Source organism: Astyanax mexicanus, chromosome 9 (assembly GCF_023375975.1).
Source record: "Astyanax mexicanus isolate ESR-SI-001 chromosome 9, AstMex3_surface, whole genome shotgun sequence".
Classification (NCBI taxonomy): Eukaryota; Metazoa; Chordata; class Actinopteri; order Characiformes; family Acestrorhamphidae; genus Astyanax; species Astyanax mexicanus.
The window spans coordinates 226657-247340 of NC_064416.1; the positions used below are offsets into that span (position 1 = coordinate 226657).

Below are 20684 nucleotides of genomic sequence, written 5' to 3' on the forward strand. Positions count from 1 at the left end.
AACCAAATAGAAATGAAAGTTGAAAAGGTTGATCTTTTTCTCATTTTTGTATTTTATTGTATTTAGTCTTTGTTTGGAGGTTTCCTGGTTATTTAGTCTGCATCTAGAAAGAAACACGGATCTATATTTCTCTTCTATAAGCCTTAAATTAATTTATACGTTTAATGATGCATGCAGAGCTATTTCTTTAGCGGGGTAAGCGCCGTGGTTCTGAAATCTGCTGGGAACAGACTTTAGAGAAGAGTGCAGTGGAAGTTTGAACTCACCTGGTGTACAGGTGAGGAGGTTTGTGATTGGATATTGTTGGAACACTGGGGTTTAATGAGAGTTATCTCAGGTTTGTGGTGTTTGTAAGGTGATTGGAGGAACACTGGTCCTGTAATTAGACTCGAGTTATTCCTGTAGAGTCTCGGACTCGGACTCCGCCGGTCGTAATTAGGGAGACGCTACAGAATATGATTTTTCTGTTTTTTTGTTGCTGCTGTTGTTTTTTTTTATACTTTTGTCTCATTTAGCTGAAGCTTCTCTGAGCTAAAGTTCCATTCGTCAAACTCCTGGGATCCAATTTAGAAGATGTTTGTTTCCAGCGGTCAGTTCTGCATTGCTTATAAAGGCCCATATAATACCGCCTCATTAAGACCAAAGAAAAACAGCAGGAAAACAGACTTTCCAGGACTGAATCCTCACATAACTCCAGCTGCAGGAAGATATAGAGTCTACTGGAGACAAAAACACCTAAACTATGGATGTTTAAACTGAAGGAGGTCTATATCTGTATTTTAAACCACACTAGATGTGTTTTATGCAGATTAGTGTGATCCGTCAACCGTTTGCACCATGCAGCTTGATTTAGGGTGTGTCAGTGTGTCTTTACTATCGTAACGATCAGTACAACACAAAGCACTACAACTGTTTAGAATGTCCTGAAGAAGAAAGTCGTCACTGGTGTACTTAATAACAGATGTCACACAGGTAGACCAAATTGAAATAAAAGTTGAAATGTTGATATTTTGTCTCATATTCAGTTTTTTTTTGTCAAATCCAAAAGAAAATAAAGAGTTTGGCCTCACTGTTCCAATAAGTTTTGAGGGAAATGTATTTAATAATTATGTCTGGAGGCTTTCTAGATGTTTATATTGTATTTAGACCAAAACATGCATCTTTTATTAATCTTTAGTCTGTACAGGTCCTTGGTTTGTCTAGCGGATGTCAGGGTATATTTAGAATATGTCTAGACCTATTTTGGTTGTTTGTTCTTTTTCTAGATTTGGCTGTTGACTTGTACTAAACTGTGTTTTGAATGTTGAGTGTTTACTAAAAAATTGGCAAGCAATTACAATAGAAGCAATAGAATGTCCTGAAGAAGAAAGTCATCACTGGTGTACTCAGGTAGATCAAATGGAAATAAAAGCAGAAGTGTTGATATTTTGTCTCATATTTGTTTTTTTGTCAAATCCAAAAGAAAATAGAGATTGACCTCACTTTTTGAGGGTACTGTATTTCATATTTTATGTCTGGTGGTGTCCTAGATGTTTAGATTGTGTCTAGACCAGAACACGTCTGTATTAGTCTTTAGTCTGTTTCTAAATCCTTGGTTTGTTTAGAGGAGGTCTGGGTTCAGAATGTGTCTAGACTTATTTTGGTTGTTTGATCTGTATCTAGATTTGGCTTTTGACTAGACTGTGTTTTGAATGTTTAGTGTTTACTAGAAAAAAAGGCAAGTGATTGTGAAGCTGAGAGAAGATGGAAAATCAGTCAGTACACAAAGCACTGCAACTGTTTAGAATGTCCTGAAGAAGAAAGTCGTCACTGGTGTACTAAATAACAGATGTCACACAGGTAGATAAATGGAAGTGAAAGCTGAAGTGTTGATATTTTATGTAATTTTCCTTTTTTTATTATCAAATCCAAATGTTTTCAGTCTACAGCAGAAATGTCTACAACAGTTCCAAACCTTTTTGAGGGAAATGTATTTAGTATTTATGTCTGGAGGTTTCCTAGATGTTTAGATTGTGTCTAGACCAAAACATGAATGTTTAGTTTTTACTAGAAAAATGGACAAGCGATTGTGAAGCTGAGAGAAGAGGGAAAATCATTTCATAGAATGTCCTGAAGAAGAAAGTCGTCACTGGTGTACTAAGTAACAAATGTTGAACAGATAGACCAATTGGAAATAAAAGCTGAAATGTTGAAATTTTGTCTCATATTCCTTTTTTATTGTCAGATCCAAAAGAAAATAGAGATTGGCCTCACTGTTCCTAAGCTTTTTGAGGGAACTGTATTTAATATTTATGTCTTTCTAGATGTTTAGATTGTGTCTAGACCAGGACACGTCTGTATTTGGTACCCAGAGGCTTCTCTTCCTTCAGGCGAAACTAAGCGATTATTATGAGCTTTACCTAAATAAAGAGATTTACATTTATTATAAAAGTGCTGTAGTGATATTTCTCAGTTCCATTACAGCGCGGGTTTGTTTGTATCCGTATCAGACGCTGATGCTTTCTGCTGTTTCTAACGGTCGGTGTCAGCAAGGTGTGGAGCGTCTCTCCTGAGCGAGAGGATTATCAATCTGCTGATTTCTGCTGATTTCCACTCGTCTCGGTCGGTGGGGTTATTACACATTCCTGCATTCGGTGCAGAAACACCGGCGCTGGAGTGTTACTTTAATCTCAACCCATCAGATTCCTCCCATAAAAGAACATCCTCTCATTTAACCTGAACCGTCTCCCCCTCTCTGTGTTGCAGGGTGAATCCAGGCATGAAGGAAGGTGTCGCACGTTAACCCCCTGGAACACCACGGCGACACTCACCGGGAGGAACATTGGATTCCAGTGAATAAACACGGACCGATACGCTCACGGTTTTATTGTTACGGGGAATTTCAGAGTTCCTGATGCCTGTGCCTTTACTATGTGCTGTCAGAGATATTAAATACATTGAATTTCATTAAATCAAACACATCATACTCAATCTTCATCAATAGACTCAACATAAAATACCCTAAATTGAATTATTTCCTTAACCCTTTAAAAATCTGCTCAACTCGTCACTTTGGGTTGCGTTGCATTGGGTTGGGTTGGGTTGGTTTTTTGCACAGAAATTAAGGCCTAATCCCATTTCTCTACTGTACCCTACACTTTGTTTTTGAGTGTAACCTTTTTCTACTTTGGAATAGAGTTAAATACAATGGAAATGAGTGAAATCTTCCACCCTCCACCCTAATAAAATATTTCAAGAACTCGATACAGATATATAACTATAATAGAAAAGCGTTAAAGTTCAGTATTCTAATGGTTGCTAATGCTAATCCTAATGGTTTTATTTTATTTCATTTTCTATTCCACCTTAAATTAAAATTTAAGGTGGGATGGAAAAGTTAGCTAGCTAGCTACCTACTGAGACAAACTCCTAGCAGTATTTGTTTTAAGCTTGTTATGAAAAAAATGGAAATAAAACATTGAAACTACACATTAAACTCTGGTTATTATCATTTTTTAAAAGGCTCTTGTGCTGCAACATCGTGCCAGTGATTCTGATAGTGCTCTGTTTTAAAGCCAAGGGGTGAAATGGGATTGGGCCTTAATCTAGTCCTAAACTATATTTCACTGTATAGTCCAAGACTGGACCTAATTCTTGTCCAAGAAACCAACCCTGAATAATAAAAAAAAAGTTTTAACTCAACTGAACCTAATTTTTACAGACATGTAACAAGGGCTCTCAGCACTATCGTATTTTTCGGACTATAAGGCGCACCAGATAAAAGTGCAATAAAGTTTTAAGGAAGGAAGGCTGATATTAGCTAGTGGTTTATACCACATCGCTTGTTTTAGTACAGTAAACACACAGACTACAGTCTGATATACTCACCACTGTATAGTGAAAATGCTAATACTTGCTAATGCTGCTCCAGCAGTGCTAGCTTGGGTTAGCAGCAGTCTACAGTGTGATAATACTCACCTCTGAACAATAAAAAAGAACTAGCGCTTAGCGCTGTAGTTAGCGGCTAATGCTAATGCTAATACTGCTCCAGTCTGGGTGTTGGAGAACGTCACTGAAACTCCTGTATAACTCTGTACTATTCTGTACGATTTTAGGTGCGCCTTATAGTGCAAAAAATACGGTATAATATCCACAATTTTAGTGGACAAAATGGCTTTTCTTATTTTAATTAGGAAATTAATAATAAAATTGAAGTTTTATGCAGGATTTCTTAGATTATCATTAGATGTAAGAAGGAGGTTCTACTCTAGGAGGCTCTAACCCTGATCCAGAACCGTTGCAGATCTAGAACCAGATCTGTAGCAGCTTTAAAAAAAAAGATCTCGCCTAAAAACGCTGATGCTGTAAAGACTGGATGCTCAGGTACACTGCATTTCTTACTGAACTAATTAAATTAACATAACTTTAATATGACAGATATTTGGTCTTCACTTATGCTGATAAAGTCAAACTTACTCAAAAAAGAGTTTGTTGCCTTCTTGCATTTTTTACCTGCTCTTTTAAAAAAGTGTTTGATTTAAGTGTTTGATTTAAGTTAGCGTAACTCAATCTCAATAAGTTGATGCTGTTTGATAGGAAATTTTAATAACTACAGCCTATTTATTTTTACTTTTATAGTTAACATTGAGTTAGATTAACTTGATTTGATGGAGTTAAAAACAATAAATTAAGTAAAATCAGTGAATTTAAGTTAAGCATTAAGGTGTAATTTCTGTTAAGGTAGACATCCTTAATTTTACTGAGATGACACAACATTTATATTATATATATAAACTGAGATCTTTGAGTTGAACCAACTTAATTTTAATAATGACTGATTTTAGTCTGTTGGCAGTAGCAGCTTCTTTTCCATTGGCTTCTGGCAAAAGTCTATTTGCATACTGGCATCTTTTTCCTGAGCTGCTGCAGTAAATCTATATTGGCTGTGCTCTCAGTACTGTTCACTCTATAGCTACAGTTTTAATTTATGTGAATGAATAATTTCGGGAATAAATGTTTGTTCAACTCCATACAGTATTAAAATTAATTTTTAAAAGAGTTAAAACATTTATAACAGAATTAAAATACCCTTTTTGTCGCATTATAAGGTGCACGTAAATTCTTTAAATTTCCACAAAATCGCCAGTATACCTTATGATCTACTGCTCCTTACGTATGAATTTATACAGGAGTTTCATTATAGTTCTCCAGCACCAAGACTTGAGACTGGAGCAGCATTAGCATTAGTCGCTAACTGCGCTAAGCGCTAGCTTTTTTGCCATTCAGAGGTGAGTATATCAGACTGTAGTCTGCATTTAAAAGGAAATGTTTTTTTAAGAATTACAGTTTTGTTTACTTAGCTTAGCTTAGCTTAGCTAATTTATAAAGAAAACATGGCAACACCCCTGTTCCATTTAACTCCACACAGTATTAAAATTAAGTTTTAAAATACTTAAATAAACTAACAATTACACTGTGAGCAGGGTTAGCACACTTCAGTCACTTCAGTTACTCAATTCTATATAACAATAATTAAGTGTTTTAATCACACTCATAAAAAATGCTTAAATGTTTTAAGGCAACCTGTTTCCTGAAATGGTTAGAGTTTATTTAACTCGTCAGGTTTTTTCAGTGTAGCGTCGTGCTGAATATTCAGAGCCGGCGTTTCTGCTCTCGCCAGTTCAGCTTCTCTTGGTTCCCGTCGTCAGTCTGCTCTCCTGATTTATATTCTGAACGCTGTTCCTCTGCCTGTTCTAAACAGTCCGGACAGAAATAGCCCCGGCGTTGGGCTGCCGGCAGCAGTAGCAGCAGCAGCAGCGCTCGCCTGCGCCCCCGTCACCGCGAGGCAAGCGGCCGAACGGCACGGCGGCGCCGGCCGGTAATTGTATGCAGAGTGTGCTAAACACAGGCTGGGGTTTGAAGACCATTGGCTCTGACAAGCTTCCAGCTTCCACCGACTGACACCGCCGACTGCGGTCCGTCCGGCACTCGAGCCGAGCCGGCGTCACGGATCAGACCCTAATAGAAAGTGAAGAGCTTAAGAGAGGACTCGGCGAAGAAGCAGCCGTCAGTGTCTGCAGCGAAGAGCGAAGACGAGGGGAGGCTCGCTCTTTCCTTCTCTCTCTCTGTCTATTTCTCTCTCGTTTTCCCTCGTTCTCTCTCTTTCTCTCTCTCTCTCTCTTTCTCTCTCTCTCTCTCTCTCTCTCTCTCTCCGGCGGTGAGCGCCGGCCCGGAATAATTAAGGCCTGCCCCTGAACTAACTTGTACCTGTCAGCGTCCGCCGACTCCCCAGAAATCCAATAACTTTGGGGCGAAATTTCAATTGAACGCCAGCTAAGCTCCAACAAACTGCAAATGCTGCATAAGACACGCCCCCTGTTTCCTGTGTCTCTCCGGTCCTGACAGTATTACGGTTAGAAATGGTTTTAATGAACGTTGAGTTAAAGTGGAGAACCAGGGAACCGAGGAACCGAGGGACCTGTGGGACTTCTGGGTGGAAGTCTGGAAGTCTTGCAGATCCTACAACACATTAAAAGCAGCGACAGATCCAAACCTCCGAACACCAAAGACGGGATCAACAGGGTGGCAATGGGGCGATGGCATGGAGGCGAGGCAAGTTTACATAAAGATTTAACCCTCAATGTTTAAAATCCTTTAATTATCCAAAAAGTCGTCAGTGCTCATTATAATACAGTGCGCCTTAAAGCAAAGAAATATAGTATAAGAAATAAATTTAAGACATAATACAGAAAAACTTAGACTAATTAACTAAAATTAATGAAATCTAAGAAACAACACAAGAAATAAAGTACTAACAATGTGCAAAGAAGAGCAAGTTACCAAAAAATGTCAGTGTCCGAAAGCAGCAAAATGGGCGTGTAATTAGAGATCTTTTAAAGACAGGTAGAAGTTCATTTTAGAGTCTCCTAGTAGAACTTTTTTTCTGGAGATTTCAAAGCTCCAGCAAACTGCAAATGGTACATGGGGTGGAATACAGTATTATTAACTGGGATCTTGTGTTTTTAGCCATTTATTATTATTTTTTTTACATGTTTAATTGTTTAAAATAATTGAAAGTAAAGGTTTTTTGTCTTGTAGCATTGGAAACCATGCAGATCTTAAAGCAGAGCCAACCCCTAAAAAATCTGCATCTAAAAGTAGAAAATTTCTTTTAAAGACAGGTAGAAGTTACGATTAGTCTCCTATTAGAACTCAAATCTCCAGCAAACTGCATTAAGCTCTCTGTTCCTGACAGCATTATGGTTAGAAATGGTTAAATTAAACACTGAGTGAAATTGGGGAACCAGGGAACTGAGGGACTTCAGGATAGAATATAGTATTATAAACTGGGATCTTGTGTGTTTTTAGCTTTTTTTTATTCTATTTTTTACATTTTTAATTTTTTAAATCATTGCTTGTGGTACTCAGAGTATGTTCTGTGCCAGTTGAGTTGTGTCAGATGTGTTTCAAGAATCCAAGAATGGAAGAATCCTGCCAGTCGTTTTCTTTGTAAACATGCATTAAACCATGAATTTGCCAATAAACCTCCAGTCCAAGTGGGATTTTTTATATTTGTGTGTTATATTTATATTTGGTTCAGAATTTAATTAAAACAGAAACTGGTGGTTTGGACACAAAAATGGCTTAGATTTGCAATTATTCTTTTTTATTCTATCATTTTTACTGTATAAATTTGGAAGGAATTGAGTTTTTTTTTCCATAGTACACAATTTAGCAAAAACAGCAGTTTGAGGCAAATTGTCTCAGTAAGTTTAGAACAAGTCGTCACATTTAAGTACTAATACAGGAACTTGGGTTCAGTGTGTTACTTTAAGCTCCCCCGAGTTCCCCTTCCTTTTCTCAGCCCACAGTGAGCAGCTTATTCACAGAGTCTCCAATATATCTCCAGTTTTCTCTGTTTATCTGACTTGAAATTTGTTAATGCATTAATCAAGAATTGACTAAGGTAATTGGTTCTACATTTTAATTGTGTGTGTTTCCTTTGTTTTTTATTTCTTGCTGTTGAGGTTTTATTTATTGTATCATTTATGTATAGTCATGTAGTCTTCTTTGTTTTCTTAATGTTTTTTTTGTTTTATCTTCCATATAAAAACATTAGTCAATCCAAGTATATATATTACATTACATTACATTACATTACATTACATTACATTACATTTGGCAGACGCTTTTGTCCAAAGCGACTTACAATATTGAAGTGCAAATAATAGAAGAGGTTAAGTACAAAAATAATAGAAGTTAAAAATAAAGCATCTATAGATAGGGCCTTAAGGAGGTCAGAGGGAAATAATGGGATAGAGGAGTAGAGAAGAGGAAGAAGGAGATGAGGTTAGAAGTAGAATTAGTATATATATATATGTATATATGTAGTGTAGAGATATATAGAACTCATACCTGCGGCTGGTCCACATAAATTACCTGGACTGTTGGAGGTTCTGCTGGATGCAGGACTCTTTATTCCTCAGTATCAGTATCCGGGTGAAGGGTACAGCAGTAAACCGGATCTCTGACAGGAGGAGAACCTGGTTCTGATGCTGGGAGCTCTGGTATGGTCTTCTGTAGGTTTGATGTGGAAATTCACTCTCAGGCCTGGAGTTCTAAAATAAGAACAGTTCTGGAGTCAGAGGGAAATCCCTGAGACAGGGAATGGAGTCTATGGGTAAGATCTTGAGAAACCGGTCATAGATTCAATTATTATCCGGGTGAATGGTTTCCATTGTGGCACAATGGACAAGGCTCTTTGATTAATACTCATGAATGGACTGGATACAAAAATAAGACGAGAAAATTTATAAATTAATAATTGCAGATTTTAGACTGTAAATTCATGGAAGCTGGATGTAAGCGCGGTTTTAAATTAAGCAACAAGGCAAAAACTAAGACTATAAAACAAACTAGAAAGGGAATGTTTGTTCACAAACTTTAATTTGGCTTAAAAAAATGCACTAATAACTTTATAATAAATTAAAATGATGGCTAAGCTGTTTCTGCTGAAGAGTGGTTGCTATGCTGTTAACTTTTGGCTAAAAGCTAATGTCCAAAAATTTTTTGACTAAAAGGTAAAGTCAGAAAAAAACTTTTGGCTGAAAGCTAAAAAGCTAATGTCCAACATTTTTTGACTAAAAGCTAAAGTCCAAATGGAATACAAACAAATATACAAGACAGGATCAGAAAGAAAGAAAGAACCAAGAAAAAAAAACACTACAAACGTGGGCTAATGTTTAACTCTTCTTTTCTCTGGAATAAATTACCAACAAATTCTATATACTTGTTCATAAAGGGCTTTAAAATGGTACTGTACACCCTAAATCATGTTTTTAACAATAGCTAAAATGTGTTAATTTGAAGTAATAAAACATACCTGTCCTGATTAAAATTTCTAGTAAATTTTAAACATTTTTAACCTTTAAAAAAACTCTTTTTCAATCAATCAATAATCCCGCCCCCCTGCTGACATCCAACCATCTGCATCTCATCAAAGTCAAAGTCACACTGCTCAGCCCAATCAGCTGTCCCTCCTGCCCCGCCCCTAAACCCATACATCACCCAGTGCCCCTCCCAAACTACCCCTCTCATTTTTTTTGTTATTTTTAAGTTTGAGCTGAGGGTGCAGTCAGATAAAATACACTTTAAGCCTGATGGAACCAGCGCGAGGTTCTCTGATTGACGTTATTGCAGATCATAAAGCGTGAGGTAAATCTGCAGATACTCGCTGTGTCTCAGGCTAACCGATGCTCGTTTTATTGATCCGTTGGCCTTTCCGTCCCCCCGGAGGTTTCTGAACCCAATCTGAATGTGTAGAATTGACGTAGCTGACCGTGTAACTGCGCTCTGCCTCGTCTAATTATATCAGATTCAATTCCTGTTGATGTTTTCCATTAAAAAAACAAGTTGCTGTGATTCATGGGGGATCGCTCTGACTGTAATGAGGGAACGAAGGTTCAGGAGCGTTCTTAAAAACTGAATTTTCTCAGGTGAAGAATTGATACTGTATTTTACAGACTATAAAGCCCTCCTGCAGCATTTTAATCATTTTGCTCTCATGACTTTTCCAGAAAGGCTACTGTATTTTTTAAAACCAGCCACGTCATTACACTGTGCGCTTTACGTAACATTATTTGAGACCACTTGCTTGAACTGCTTGAATTTTTACACCAGGAGTAAAGCAGCATAAAGTTACCCAAAAGCAGTGTGTAAGACTGGTGGAGGAAAACCAGGGTTATTCCACCAAATATTGATTATTTCTGAACTCTTAAAACTTTATGAATATGAACTTGTTTTCTTTGCATTATTTGAGGTCTGAAAGTTCTGCATCTTTTTTGTTATTTCAGTCATTTCTCATTTTCTGTAAATAAATGCTCTAAATGAGAATATTTTTATTTGTAATTTGGGAGAAATGTTGTCTGTAGTTTATAGAATAAAACAACAATGTTCATTTTATTCCAACATATACCTATATATATATATTTTTTTTTACAAGTGCCGACACTTAGCTGTCCAATAGCATCCCACACATATCTCTGTTTGATCTTTGACTGTTATTTAATATTTTATCAGCATCTGTTTATATTTTTCTTTAATTCTATGAGCGTTAAAACTAATTTGTTTTGCAGCATTAAAAATTCAGTGTGTGTTTTATCATTGCTACTTGCGAATGCGTGCTGTATTATATAAGATGTGATGGATATTGACTCATTGTGCTGCACAACTGCACTAATAAGGCAGATGAGATTAGAATATATTATATATATTGTTCTACAGTGCATCTGTGTTGTGGAGAAGTTGTGTTTTATTAATCCTGAGCTTTATTTTAGTGTAATTTAGCGTCTAATGCTGAATAATCATGATTGTTGGGACTGAAGTGGATGAAAAGTGGAAGTGTGTGTTCAGATGAACGGGAAGCTGAAGGCGAATCCTGCAGATATGTTCACACTGCTCTCAGCTATTTACTCAAATAAAGAAATCCATCTGTATTTACTCTCACAACGGGAACATTTACATTCTAACATTTATCTACAGCAGGCAGATTAAATCACACTGAAACTCATCCTCTAATGAGAAAACGCAGTGTTTTACTCCGAGTTCCCGGCTGTGAATCTGTTCTTTCCATTTACGATTAGTTTAATTCTCTTATTCTCTTATTTATCAGCTACTGTTTACTCTGATACAGGTATAGAAACTTTCTCAAATCTTTCAGTATAAACTCTGAGCAAAAAAAGGATTTTTCTTTTATTAATGTTGAAACCAGTGCTCATTTTGACAGAGGTCTTAGTCTTTTGACTGAAATGTATAATAGTTTTAGCCACATTTAAGTCTTTTGGTTATTATTAGTTTTAGTCGTTTTTGTCGTTTTAATGAAATTTAATCAAATAAAAGTATGTATTACTGTCATGCTCCCGACCTGTTCCGTGTCTCTCTTTTCTTTCTGTGTTTACCTTCCCCTGCAGGTGCCCTGTATGTTCATCCTGTGTCTCCGCCCTTATCTTCTGTGCTCACCTGTTCATTTGTAGCTCCGCCCCTTTGTTACGTGTTCCCAAGTGTTTCCCGTTTCCTATCCCCTTCTGTGTGTGTTCTTGTCAGTGGTTGTACGTCCTATCATCAGTCAGGTTTTGTATTCCCATGTTTCTGCAGTCTGTGTTCACTGTGTTGCTTTGTTATTTATTTATTTTTATTTCTTTGTTTGCTTGTTCTTGTTTATTAATAAATTCTTATTAGTAAGAATCTCTAATTAATAAGTGCGTTTGGTCTCCACGTCTCCTTGCTGCTTCCATCCTGACATGAGTTTTAGTCTAGTTTTAGTTGGCGAAAACAAACAACATTTTAGTCTTGTTTTATTCCAATGAATTTTAGTCAAATAAAAAATGTGTATTCATTTTTTTATTGTTTTACTATTTTAGATTTGTTTTTATTTTGAGATTATTTACTGCTAGAGTTTATTCAAATAATAGGCTTTAAGTTTTGTTGAATTTAAAATATGTTAGCATTAAAATGCTGATAGCAGCAGCATTTTTCAGCAGGATAATGTTCACCCACACACAGCAAGGGTTTCCCAGGAACACAGTCTCCACCAGATTGCAGCACTTCCTCGTCCTGCAGATCTCCAGCATCTATGGAGCAGCTGGGACTCAGCTTCAGCTTCAACGTACGAGTGTAGAGCTACAGGATCTACAGGCCCAGCTGTAGCAACATCTGTGCTTAAATGTGCTGCAGGATCCATACAGAACCTGTAGAACCTCCAAACCCAACCCTCTCAATCTCATCTTATCATCTTTTATCCACCATGTATTTTACATTCTTGTAAGATTTGCGTTTAAGGGGCTTTTGGAGAACATTTTGAAAGATAAAGAATAAATTATATATTCCAGTGGTTCTACCGAGTTGAGATGGTGATTGTATATTCCATATGAACACATTCTCCTTTGGTATTTACAAAATAAAAATGCACAAAATGCAAAGCGTAAATATAAACAGGAATGCTAGGAGTCAGCGAAAGTGTTCTGTTTGCTTTATTCGGATCCAGTCAGGGTGGAGTGGGCCGGCCTTAATTAAAGCGTTCCGCTCCACAGAACCTCCGACTAGCCCATGGCAACCAGAGGCTATTTCACTCCCACCAGAACCCACCACCACCCCCACCCCACCTGAACCATGATTACTTCTGTTTACAATGAGAAGAAAACAATGATAACAGCAGCAGCAGCAGCAGCACTCTGAGGACAAGATACCAGGAGATAACTCATCTCTAATTCTGAGGAGCATCTCATCCACAGAGTTAAACACCTCTGTCCTGAATTCAGAATTTTAGATAACAGCTCTGACTTGCAGTGTTGGGTAGTAATTAAGTAATAAAGTAAAAGGTTATTGTACAGGACGCTGCCTACAGCATGTTGTCCTCAGGATACTGCCCACAGGATGTTGAGCACAGGATGCTGCCCACAAGATGCTGACTACAGGATGCTGCCCGCAAGACATTGCCCACAGGAATGATGCCCTCAGGATCACAGGATGATGCCCTTAGGATGCTGACCACAGGATGTTGACCAGAAGATGCTGACTACAGGATGCTGCCTGCAAGACATTGCCCACAGGAATGATGCCCTCAGGATCACAGGATGATGCCCTTAGGATGCTGACCACAGGATGTTGCACTCAGGATGCTGATCACAGTTTGCTGATCACAGGATATTGCACACAAGATGCTGAAGAGATGAGGCTGCCTACAGGATGCTGACCATAGGATGCTGAAGACAGGATGCTGACCACAGGATGCTGACCTCAGGATGCAGACTACAGGATGCTGCCCCCAAGACACCAAGATGACCACAATATGCTGAAGATGGTGCTGCCCACAGGATGTTGCCCTTAGGATGTTGTACATAGGAGGTCAACCAAAGAATGCGGACCTCAGGACATTGCTCAAAGGATGATGCCCACAGGATAGGATAGGATAATGCCATCAATATGCTGCCCATAGGATGTTGCCCACAGGATTCTGAAGTTTTTGAATGTTTCTCTCAAGATGCTGTCCACAGGACAATGTCAAAAGGATGTTGCACACAAGTTGCTGACCTCGCGATGCTGAACACAGGATGCTGCGCACAGGATGCTGCCCACAAGACACTGCCCACAGGATGCTGCCCACAGGATGCCAAACACAATATGTTGACTACAAGATGCTGAAGACAGGATGATGCCCTCAGTATGCTACCCACAGGATACCGACCACAAGATGCCGACCACAGGATGCTGCCCACAGGATGCTGCCCAGATGACATTGCCCAAAGGACACTTCCCACACAATGTTGCCCATGGGACACTGCCTACAGGATGCAGACCACAAGATGCTGAAGACAGGATACTACCTACAGGATGTTGCCCACAAGATGCTGTGTGCAGGATGTCAACCAAAGGATTCTGCCCACATGATGCTGAAGACAGGATTTTGCCCTCAGGACTCTGCTCACAGGATGGCCACCACAGAATGTTGCCCAAATTTTACTACATTACATTACATTACATTACATTTCATTACATTACATTTCATTTGGCAGACGCTTTTGTCCAAAGCGACTTACAATAATGAAGTACAAAAGTAATAGGAATTTAGATAACCCATTTTTAGACAGGGCTTAAAGGAGGTCGAAGGGAAATAAAGGGATAGAGAAGTGAAGGTGGGGAAGAAGGAAATGAGGTTAGAATTAGTTAGTGTGTTAGAGGTGTTAGGAGAGTAAGAGCTCTTTGAAGAGCTCTGTCTTCAGGAGTTTATTAAAGATAGCGAGAGATTCTCCTGATCTGGTAGTAGAAGGTAGTTAGTTAGAGGTGTTAGGAGAGTAAGTGCTCTTTGAAGAGCTCTGTCTTCAGGAGTTTATTAAAGATAGTGAGAGATTCTCCTGATCTGGTAGTGGAAGGTAGTTTGTTCCACCATTGGGGAACTCTGTATGAGAACAGTCTGGATTGCTTTGTGTGAATGTTTGTTTGGTAAAGCGAGGCGACGTTCATTGGAGGAGCGCAGCGGCCGGGAGGTAGCGTAAGCCTTCAGGAGCGAGTGCAGGTAGGAAGGAGCTGTTCTGTCATCACCTTGTAGGCGATTGTAAGAGTTTTGAATTTGATGCATCAACTGGTAGCCAGTGGAGCTCAATGAGCAGCGGGGTGACATGTGCCCGTTTTGGTTGGTTGAAGACCAGACGTGCTGCTGCGTTCTGGATCATCTGGAGTGGTTTTACTACGCAGGCCGGGAGGTCAGTTAGCAGGGCATTGCAGTAGTCGAGGCGTGAGATGACGACCACCATTGCTTGCACCAGGAGTTGGGTGGCCTGTTGCGTCAGAAACTGTCAAATTTTTTGGATGTTATAAAGCGCGAAGCGGCAGGATCGAGCAACCGAGGCCACATGGTGCGTGAAGGAGAGCTGGTCATCAACCAGAACACCCAGGTTCCTAGCAACCTTTGTCGGTGAGAGAGAGAGAGTCGATACTTATAGAGAGGTTGTGTTGAAAAGATGGTTTTGCTGGTATGACCAGAAGTTCAGTCTTTGAGAGATTTAATTGAAGGTGATGCTCCTTCATCCATGAGGATATGTCAGAGAGACACTGCGATATCCGTGCAGAGATTGAGTTATCTTCAGGTGAGAACGACAGGTATAGCTGGGTGTCATCAGCAAAGCAATGGTAGGAAAAGCCATGTGAGTGGATAACCTGACCAAGAGAGGTGGTGTATATGGAGAAGAGAAGGGGTCCCAGTACCGAACCTTGGGGAACCCCAGTGGATAAGGAGCGGGCTGAGGACAGCTGTCCTTGCCACGACACCTTGAACGAGCGCCCAGTGAGGTATGATCTAAACCATGACAGCGCATTGTCTGAGATCCCCATGTTTGAAAGTATAGTTAGGAGGAAGTCATGGTTGACTGTGTCGAAGGCGGCCGAGAGGTCCAGCAGAATGAGCACTGAGGACTGACCTGCAGCTCTAGCAGTTTTCAACGCTTCAGTCACAGACAACAGAGCCGTCTCGGTAGGGTGTCCTTTTTTGAATCCAGATTGGTTCTGGTCCAGAAGGTCATTCTGGGAGAGGAAGCCAGAGACCTGATTTAGAACTGCTCTCTCGAGTGTTTTAGAGAGAAAGGGTAGCAGTGAAACCGGTCTGTAGTTATCAACCTGGGCGGGGTTGAGAGAAGGCTTTTTAAGCAGTGGTGTCACATGTGCTTGTTTGAAAGCAGTGGGGAATACACCAGAAGTTAAAGAGGCATTGATCGTGTGAGTGATAGCCGGAATGATTGCAGGTGCGATGGTTTGTAGTAAGTTTGAGGGAATTGGGTCAAGTGGACACGTAGTAGGACGGCTACGTGTTAGGAGAGCCAGTGTCTCGTTCTCAGTGAGAGAAGTGAACGAGGAGAGCGCAACGCCTTCGGTGGAGGGACACCGGGCAGTAGAGGATGTAGTAGGACTGCTACATTGTGCATCAGTAAACTGGTTGCTGATGGCCGCCACTTTGCCAGTAAAGAATGAGGCAAGTGTTTCAGCCGTAAGGCATGTAGCCGGAGGAGGAGGAGGAGGGTTCAGTAGTGATTTAAAAGTAGCAAATAGTTTCAAAAAAAAATTCAGCTTTAGCAGTCGTGATGGTGGCTGAGAAGGAAGCCAGGAGCAGTTGGTAGTTTTTTAGGTCTGCTTGTTTTTGGTTTTTATGCCATTTTCTTTCGGCAGCTCGGAGTTTGGAACGTAGTTCCCTCAGTGAGTTATTTTTTAGCCATGGCTGCGGTTTGCTAGAGCTAATGGCTCGAGATGTAAGAGGACAGAGGTTGTCCAAACAGGAGCTTAGTGTGGAGCAGAGTGTATCGGTGGCATCATTTACATTGAGTGATGAAAATGAGCTTGGTGGAGGCATGTTGTCAGTCACCAGCGAGGAGAACTGGTCTGCTGAGATATCTCGTAAATTTCGGCGGAACGAGACCATAGTAGGAGTAGCCGTGGGTTTGTTTGAAATATGAACATTGAGTTTCATGAAGTAGTGATCCGAGAGGTGCAAAGGAGTGACAGTTAGAGAGTCGGTGTCACAGTTACGAGTGAAGATCAGGTCTAGATGTTTGCCAGCTTTATGTGTTGGAGGGCTGGGGACCTGCTCCAGTTCGAAAGACTGCATGAGGGATGAGAAGTCTGTAAAATTGGTACTGTCGTTGTGGATGTTCATATCCCCTAGAATGAGCATGGGGCAATCTTGCTCAGGGATAGAAGACAGTAGCATGTCAAGTTCGTGTGTGAACTCGCCCATTTGTCCCTCGCCCATAGGGGACATAAATGAGGGATATAATAAATCAGGGTAATGTTACTTCTTACTTATTTAAATGTAAATATTCCTGTACTTTTACTGTAGTGCAGGTCTAAAGGCAGGACTTCCACTGTTACTGCAGTAATATTTTATTTCCACTCTGACTCGAGAACAGCGTTCAGGTACTTTGTCCAACAATTATGCAGAAAAGTCCTGAAACACTAAGAGCAGAAAAAGCTCAGATAAACTTTTTTATATTGGTATTGCACTTGACTTACATCATCTGCTTATACAAAGGTGTCTGCAGATCTACCAAAAACTGTCTGAGTAATGAATCCTCACAATAGATGCTAAACATCTAACGGATTGAACTGTCAACAAACACGACAGAATAACTCAGACTTAAATACGCATAAAACCCTGCTGAAAAAAATAACACCAGTTCAAACAGTTATATAAGCATAGAGACTGAAAAATATAGTAGGATTATTTATTATATTACTTCTTACACATTTAAACAAATACAGGTGCATAAAAAGGTTATTTTGGAGCATTTCTACTAAGTTCTACAAGGAAAATAATATTTATAAAATATATTTGTTATACTAAATTTCTGTATAGTGGAATTATATAAATATTCTATATAGTACTTAAAACTGTGTTTTTTGTGTTTTTTTTTTACATTTTAGTGTTTATTTATTGAAATACTTGGGAAGGTATCGAGACACCAGCTCATCCATTGGTTCTTCTGGATTTAAGGGCATTAAAAAGAGTTTATCCTTTTTTTGTTGGAGTAGCTCTTTCTACTGTCCAGAGAAGGCTTTCTACTTGGTTTTGGTCTGAGGATTTGATTGCCTTCAGCAACAAGAGAAAATGTGTTAATTGAAACTTTGAGTCATGAAACTCTTGTTTGTAGTAGTTAGAAACCTTTGCTATAATAATAATACAAAACATATGTGTTCTTGAATATTTTGAATGTGGATGGAGAAGTTGGTGTCAGAAGTGGTTGACTGAGTATTTCTACAACTGTTTAGTTAGTTTAGTTAAAATTATGGAATAAAGGAAACAGTGGGCGGTTCTTTAATACTCAAAAATAACCACCTTGTCTTGTCAGAATAGAGGATGGTCAGCCTGTTTGGAGCTGACAGAAAGGCTCACATGATCAGTCTGTATAAATTGTGTAGCTCAAAGAAACAAAAGGGCATCTTAAAATGAACTTAGAGTCCCATATTGGGTCCCTTGTTGCTAATAACATGCTAATAGCATGCTAATAACATGGTAATAGCATGCTTTTTGAGTATACAGATGTACTTGGTGCTGTTGTGATTAAAGAAATGGAGTAAACACATGAACATCCTGCTCTTATCTCCACTTATCTCTCTGATTGTTGTTCTTTCGGCTCTATTAATTCATTATGCCGTGTTTGTTCATGTGCAAATAATGTAACTCTAAAGAATTGCTATTACCATGATGCACCCCCCCCCCCCACCGCCTCCCACTCTGCTATTATACATGATTAATTATCTGCCTATAGTGGCACTCGGTATTGGGCTGCGGTAATTAAAAGATAATGATTGGCCCTTTTGAGCCGAACGAATAAAGATGCAGCAACTCATCTGTGATATCGGCCCACTCAATAAAATATTACCCCCTGAAAACAAAATCCAGCCCAGTATCTCCCTGTAACTCTGTCTCTACACGGTTCTGCTTTTCATAAAAACACAGCATTATTACCACGGATATAATGAGTAAATACAGAGAAAATACAATCTCTTAATAAACTAATATGTGTTTTTGTTAATATTAATTATAGCATTATCAGCAGAAATATACCAAAATAATCAGTGTTGTGTATAGAATGGAATAAGCCCTGTGTATACAGTATACAGCTCTTCAGAATTGGTGGAGGAAGTGGTGGAGGAAGTAGTGAAGGAAGTGGTGGAGGAAGTGGTGGAGGAAGCGGTGGAGGAAGTAGTGAAGGAAGCAATGGAGGAAGTGGTGAAGGAAGCGGTGGAGGAATTGGTTGAGGAAGCAGTGGATATCTCTGCGATATCTCGCCGCTGTACAATACAGAGGAAAAGGAGAAGGAAACGGAAGAGAAAGCATTGGAGAAAGTGGTGGGGAAAGCAGTGAAGGAAGCAGTGGATATCTCGGCAATATCTTATCGGCGTGAGGAGTACAATACAGAGAAAGCGGAGGAGGAAGCACTGGAGGAATTGGTGGAGGAAGTGTTGGAGGAAGCAGTGAAGGAAGCAGAGGAGGAAGTGGTGGAGGAAGTGGTAGAGGAAGGGGTGGAGAAAGCGGGAGAGGACGCGGTGGACGCAGGGGACTGGACAAGGTTGTCGGCGTGTGGTGGAGGAAGCACTGAATGAAGCGGTAGAGGAAGTGGTGGAGGAAGTGGTAGACTCGGTGGACTGGACAAGGTTGTCGGCGTGTGGTGGAGGAAGCACTGAATGAAGTGGTGGAGGAAGTGGTAGACTTGGTGGACAGGAAGAGGTTGTTGGCGTGTGGTGAAGGAAGCACTGAATGAAGTGGTGGAGGAAGCGGTGGAGGAAGCGGGAGAGGAAGTGGTAGATTCGGTGGACTGGACGAGGTTGTCAAAGTGTGGTGGAGGAAGTGGTGAAGGAAGTGGTGGAGGAAGCGGGAGAGGAAGTGGTAGACTCAGCGGACTGGACGAGGTTGTCGGCGTGTGGTGGAGGAAGCACTAAATGAAGCGGTGGAGGAAGTGGTAGAGGTGTTGGTAGAGGAAGTGGTGAAGGAAGCGGTGGAGGAAGCGGTGGAGGAAGTGGTAGACTCGACGGATTGGACAAGGTTGTCGGCGTGTGGTGGAGGAAGTGGTGGAGGAAGTGATGGAGGAACCGGGAGAGGAAGTGGTAGACTCGACGGATTGGACAAGGTTGTCGGTGTGTTATTATTGTTAAACGGAGGAGCAGAAAGAGTGGTGCAGTGTTTTTATAATAGATAAATGAAGTGTGACAGGTAATCGTGCAGTTCCAGAACGAAGCCGAGCGCAGATTTATTAATGCCACCGTTTGACCACAGATGATTGGTCCCATTACCAAGTGCAGCCCACCCTGAATGAGAAATGATTGCATGTAAATGCAGCAGAAATTTAACAACGCCGACGAACAGAACCTCAGAGAAAAGAGTCTCAGGAAATGTAAAGAAAAGGTTTTACTCCCTCAGCAGATTCCTGAGTTCAGCGTGAAACAACCAAACTAACGTTTTAAAAACATTAAAAAAACATGAGCAACATTATAAAAAGGTTCCTGGAAGGATAGTCTGTAAAGTTACAGAAATGTAAATGTTACAGAGGTTCCAGGAACGTTCTGAAAACATACAGTATCACTTAATAATGGTTTACAATAGAGCGTTATTATAAAGTTTCCCATGTAACGTTTCCAACCAGACAAATACTAACATTATGTAAACAGTAAAAGCAAACATTGTAGGAACATAAAAAAAGCTTTACAGATTAAACTTTCTAAGAACATTAAAACTATTTTCTTTCAATAAACGTTCTACTGTACTAAGACTAAGACTATGTTCAACCTGCAGATCAAATCAGATTTTTATATCTAAATTGTATTTACAGATTCTCTGTAATGGAAAACCTCATAAAAATGGTTCGTTTCTATAAGAGAAAAATAAAACTTTGAATCATATGATATAAATGTATTTATATGTATGATATTGCTAAAGAGACTAAAAAATGAAAACACTGACAAGATTTCTGATAGTATGAACAGCTAAAATTCACATTAAATCAGATTTTTTGTTTCCAAATCCGATCTAATTCACATTTGAAGGAGGTTTGGGTTTGAAATGCAATTATAATCAGATTTGTATGAATGAATCTCAATCTGAATGCTTTGATCTGATTTCAGGAATTACTGGGGACCAAAAAGATCAAAAGATAGTTACTGATGCC

At 39.6% G+C, this 20684-nt stretch overlaps 2 protein-coding genes across 2 annotated transcripts in view; both read left to right on the top strand.

The window, feature by feature from the left end:
• The window catches only part of cd276 (CD276 molecule), a 95622-nt gene extending 88099 nt beyond the window's left edge, over positions 1–7523 (top strand). The window contains exons 8-9 of the mRNA XM_049483447.1: positions 2746–4704; positions 5302–7523. The gene's annotated coding sequence lies outside the window, so the exon portion shown is untranslated. The remainder of the gene's footprint in view (positions 1–2745; positions 4705–5301) is intronic.
• The window catches only part of LOC125804556 (uncharacterized), a 444972-nt gene that overhangs the window by 80877 nt on the left and 343411 nt on the right, over positions 1–20684 (top strand). The window lies entirely within an intron of this gene.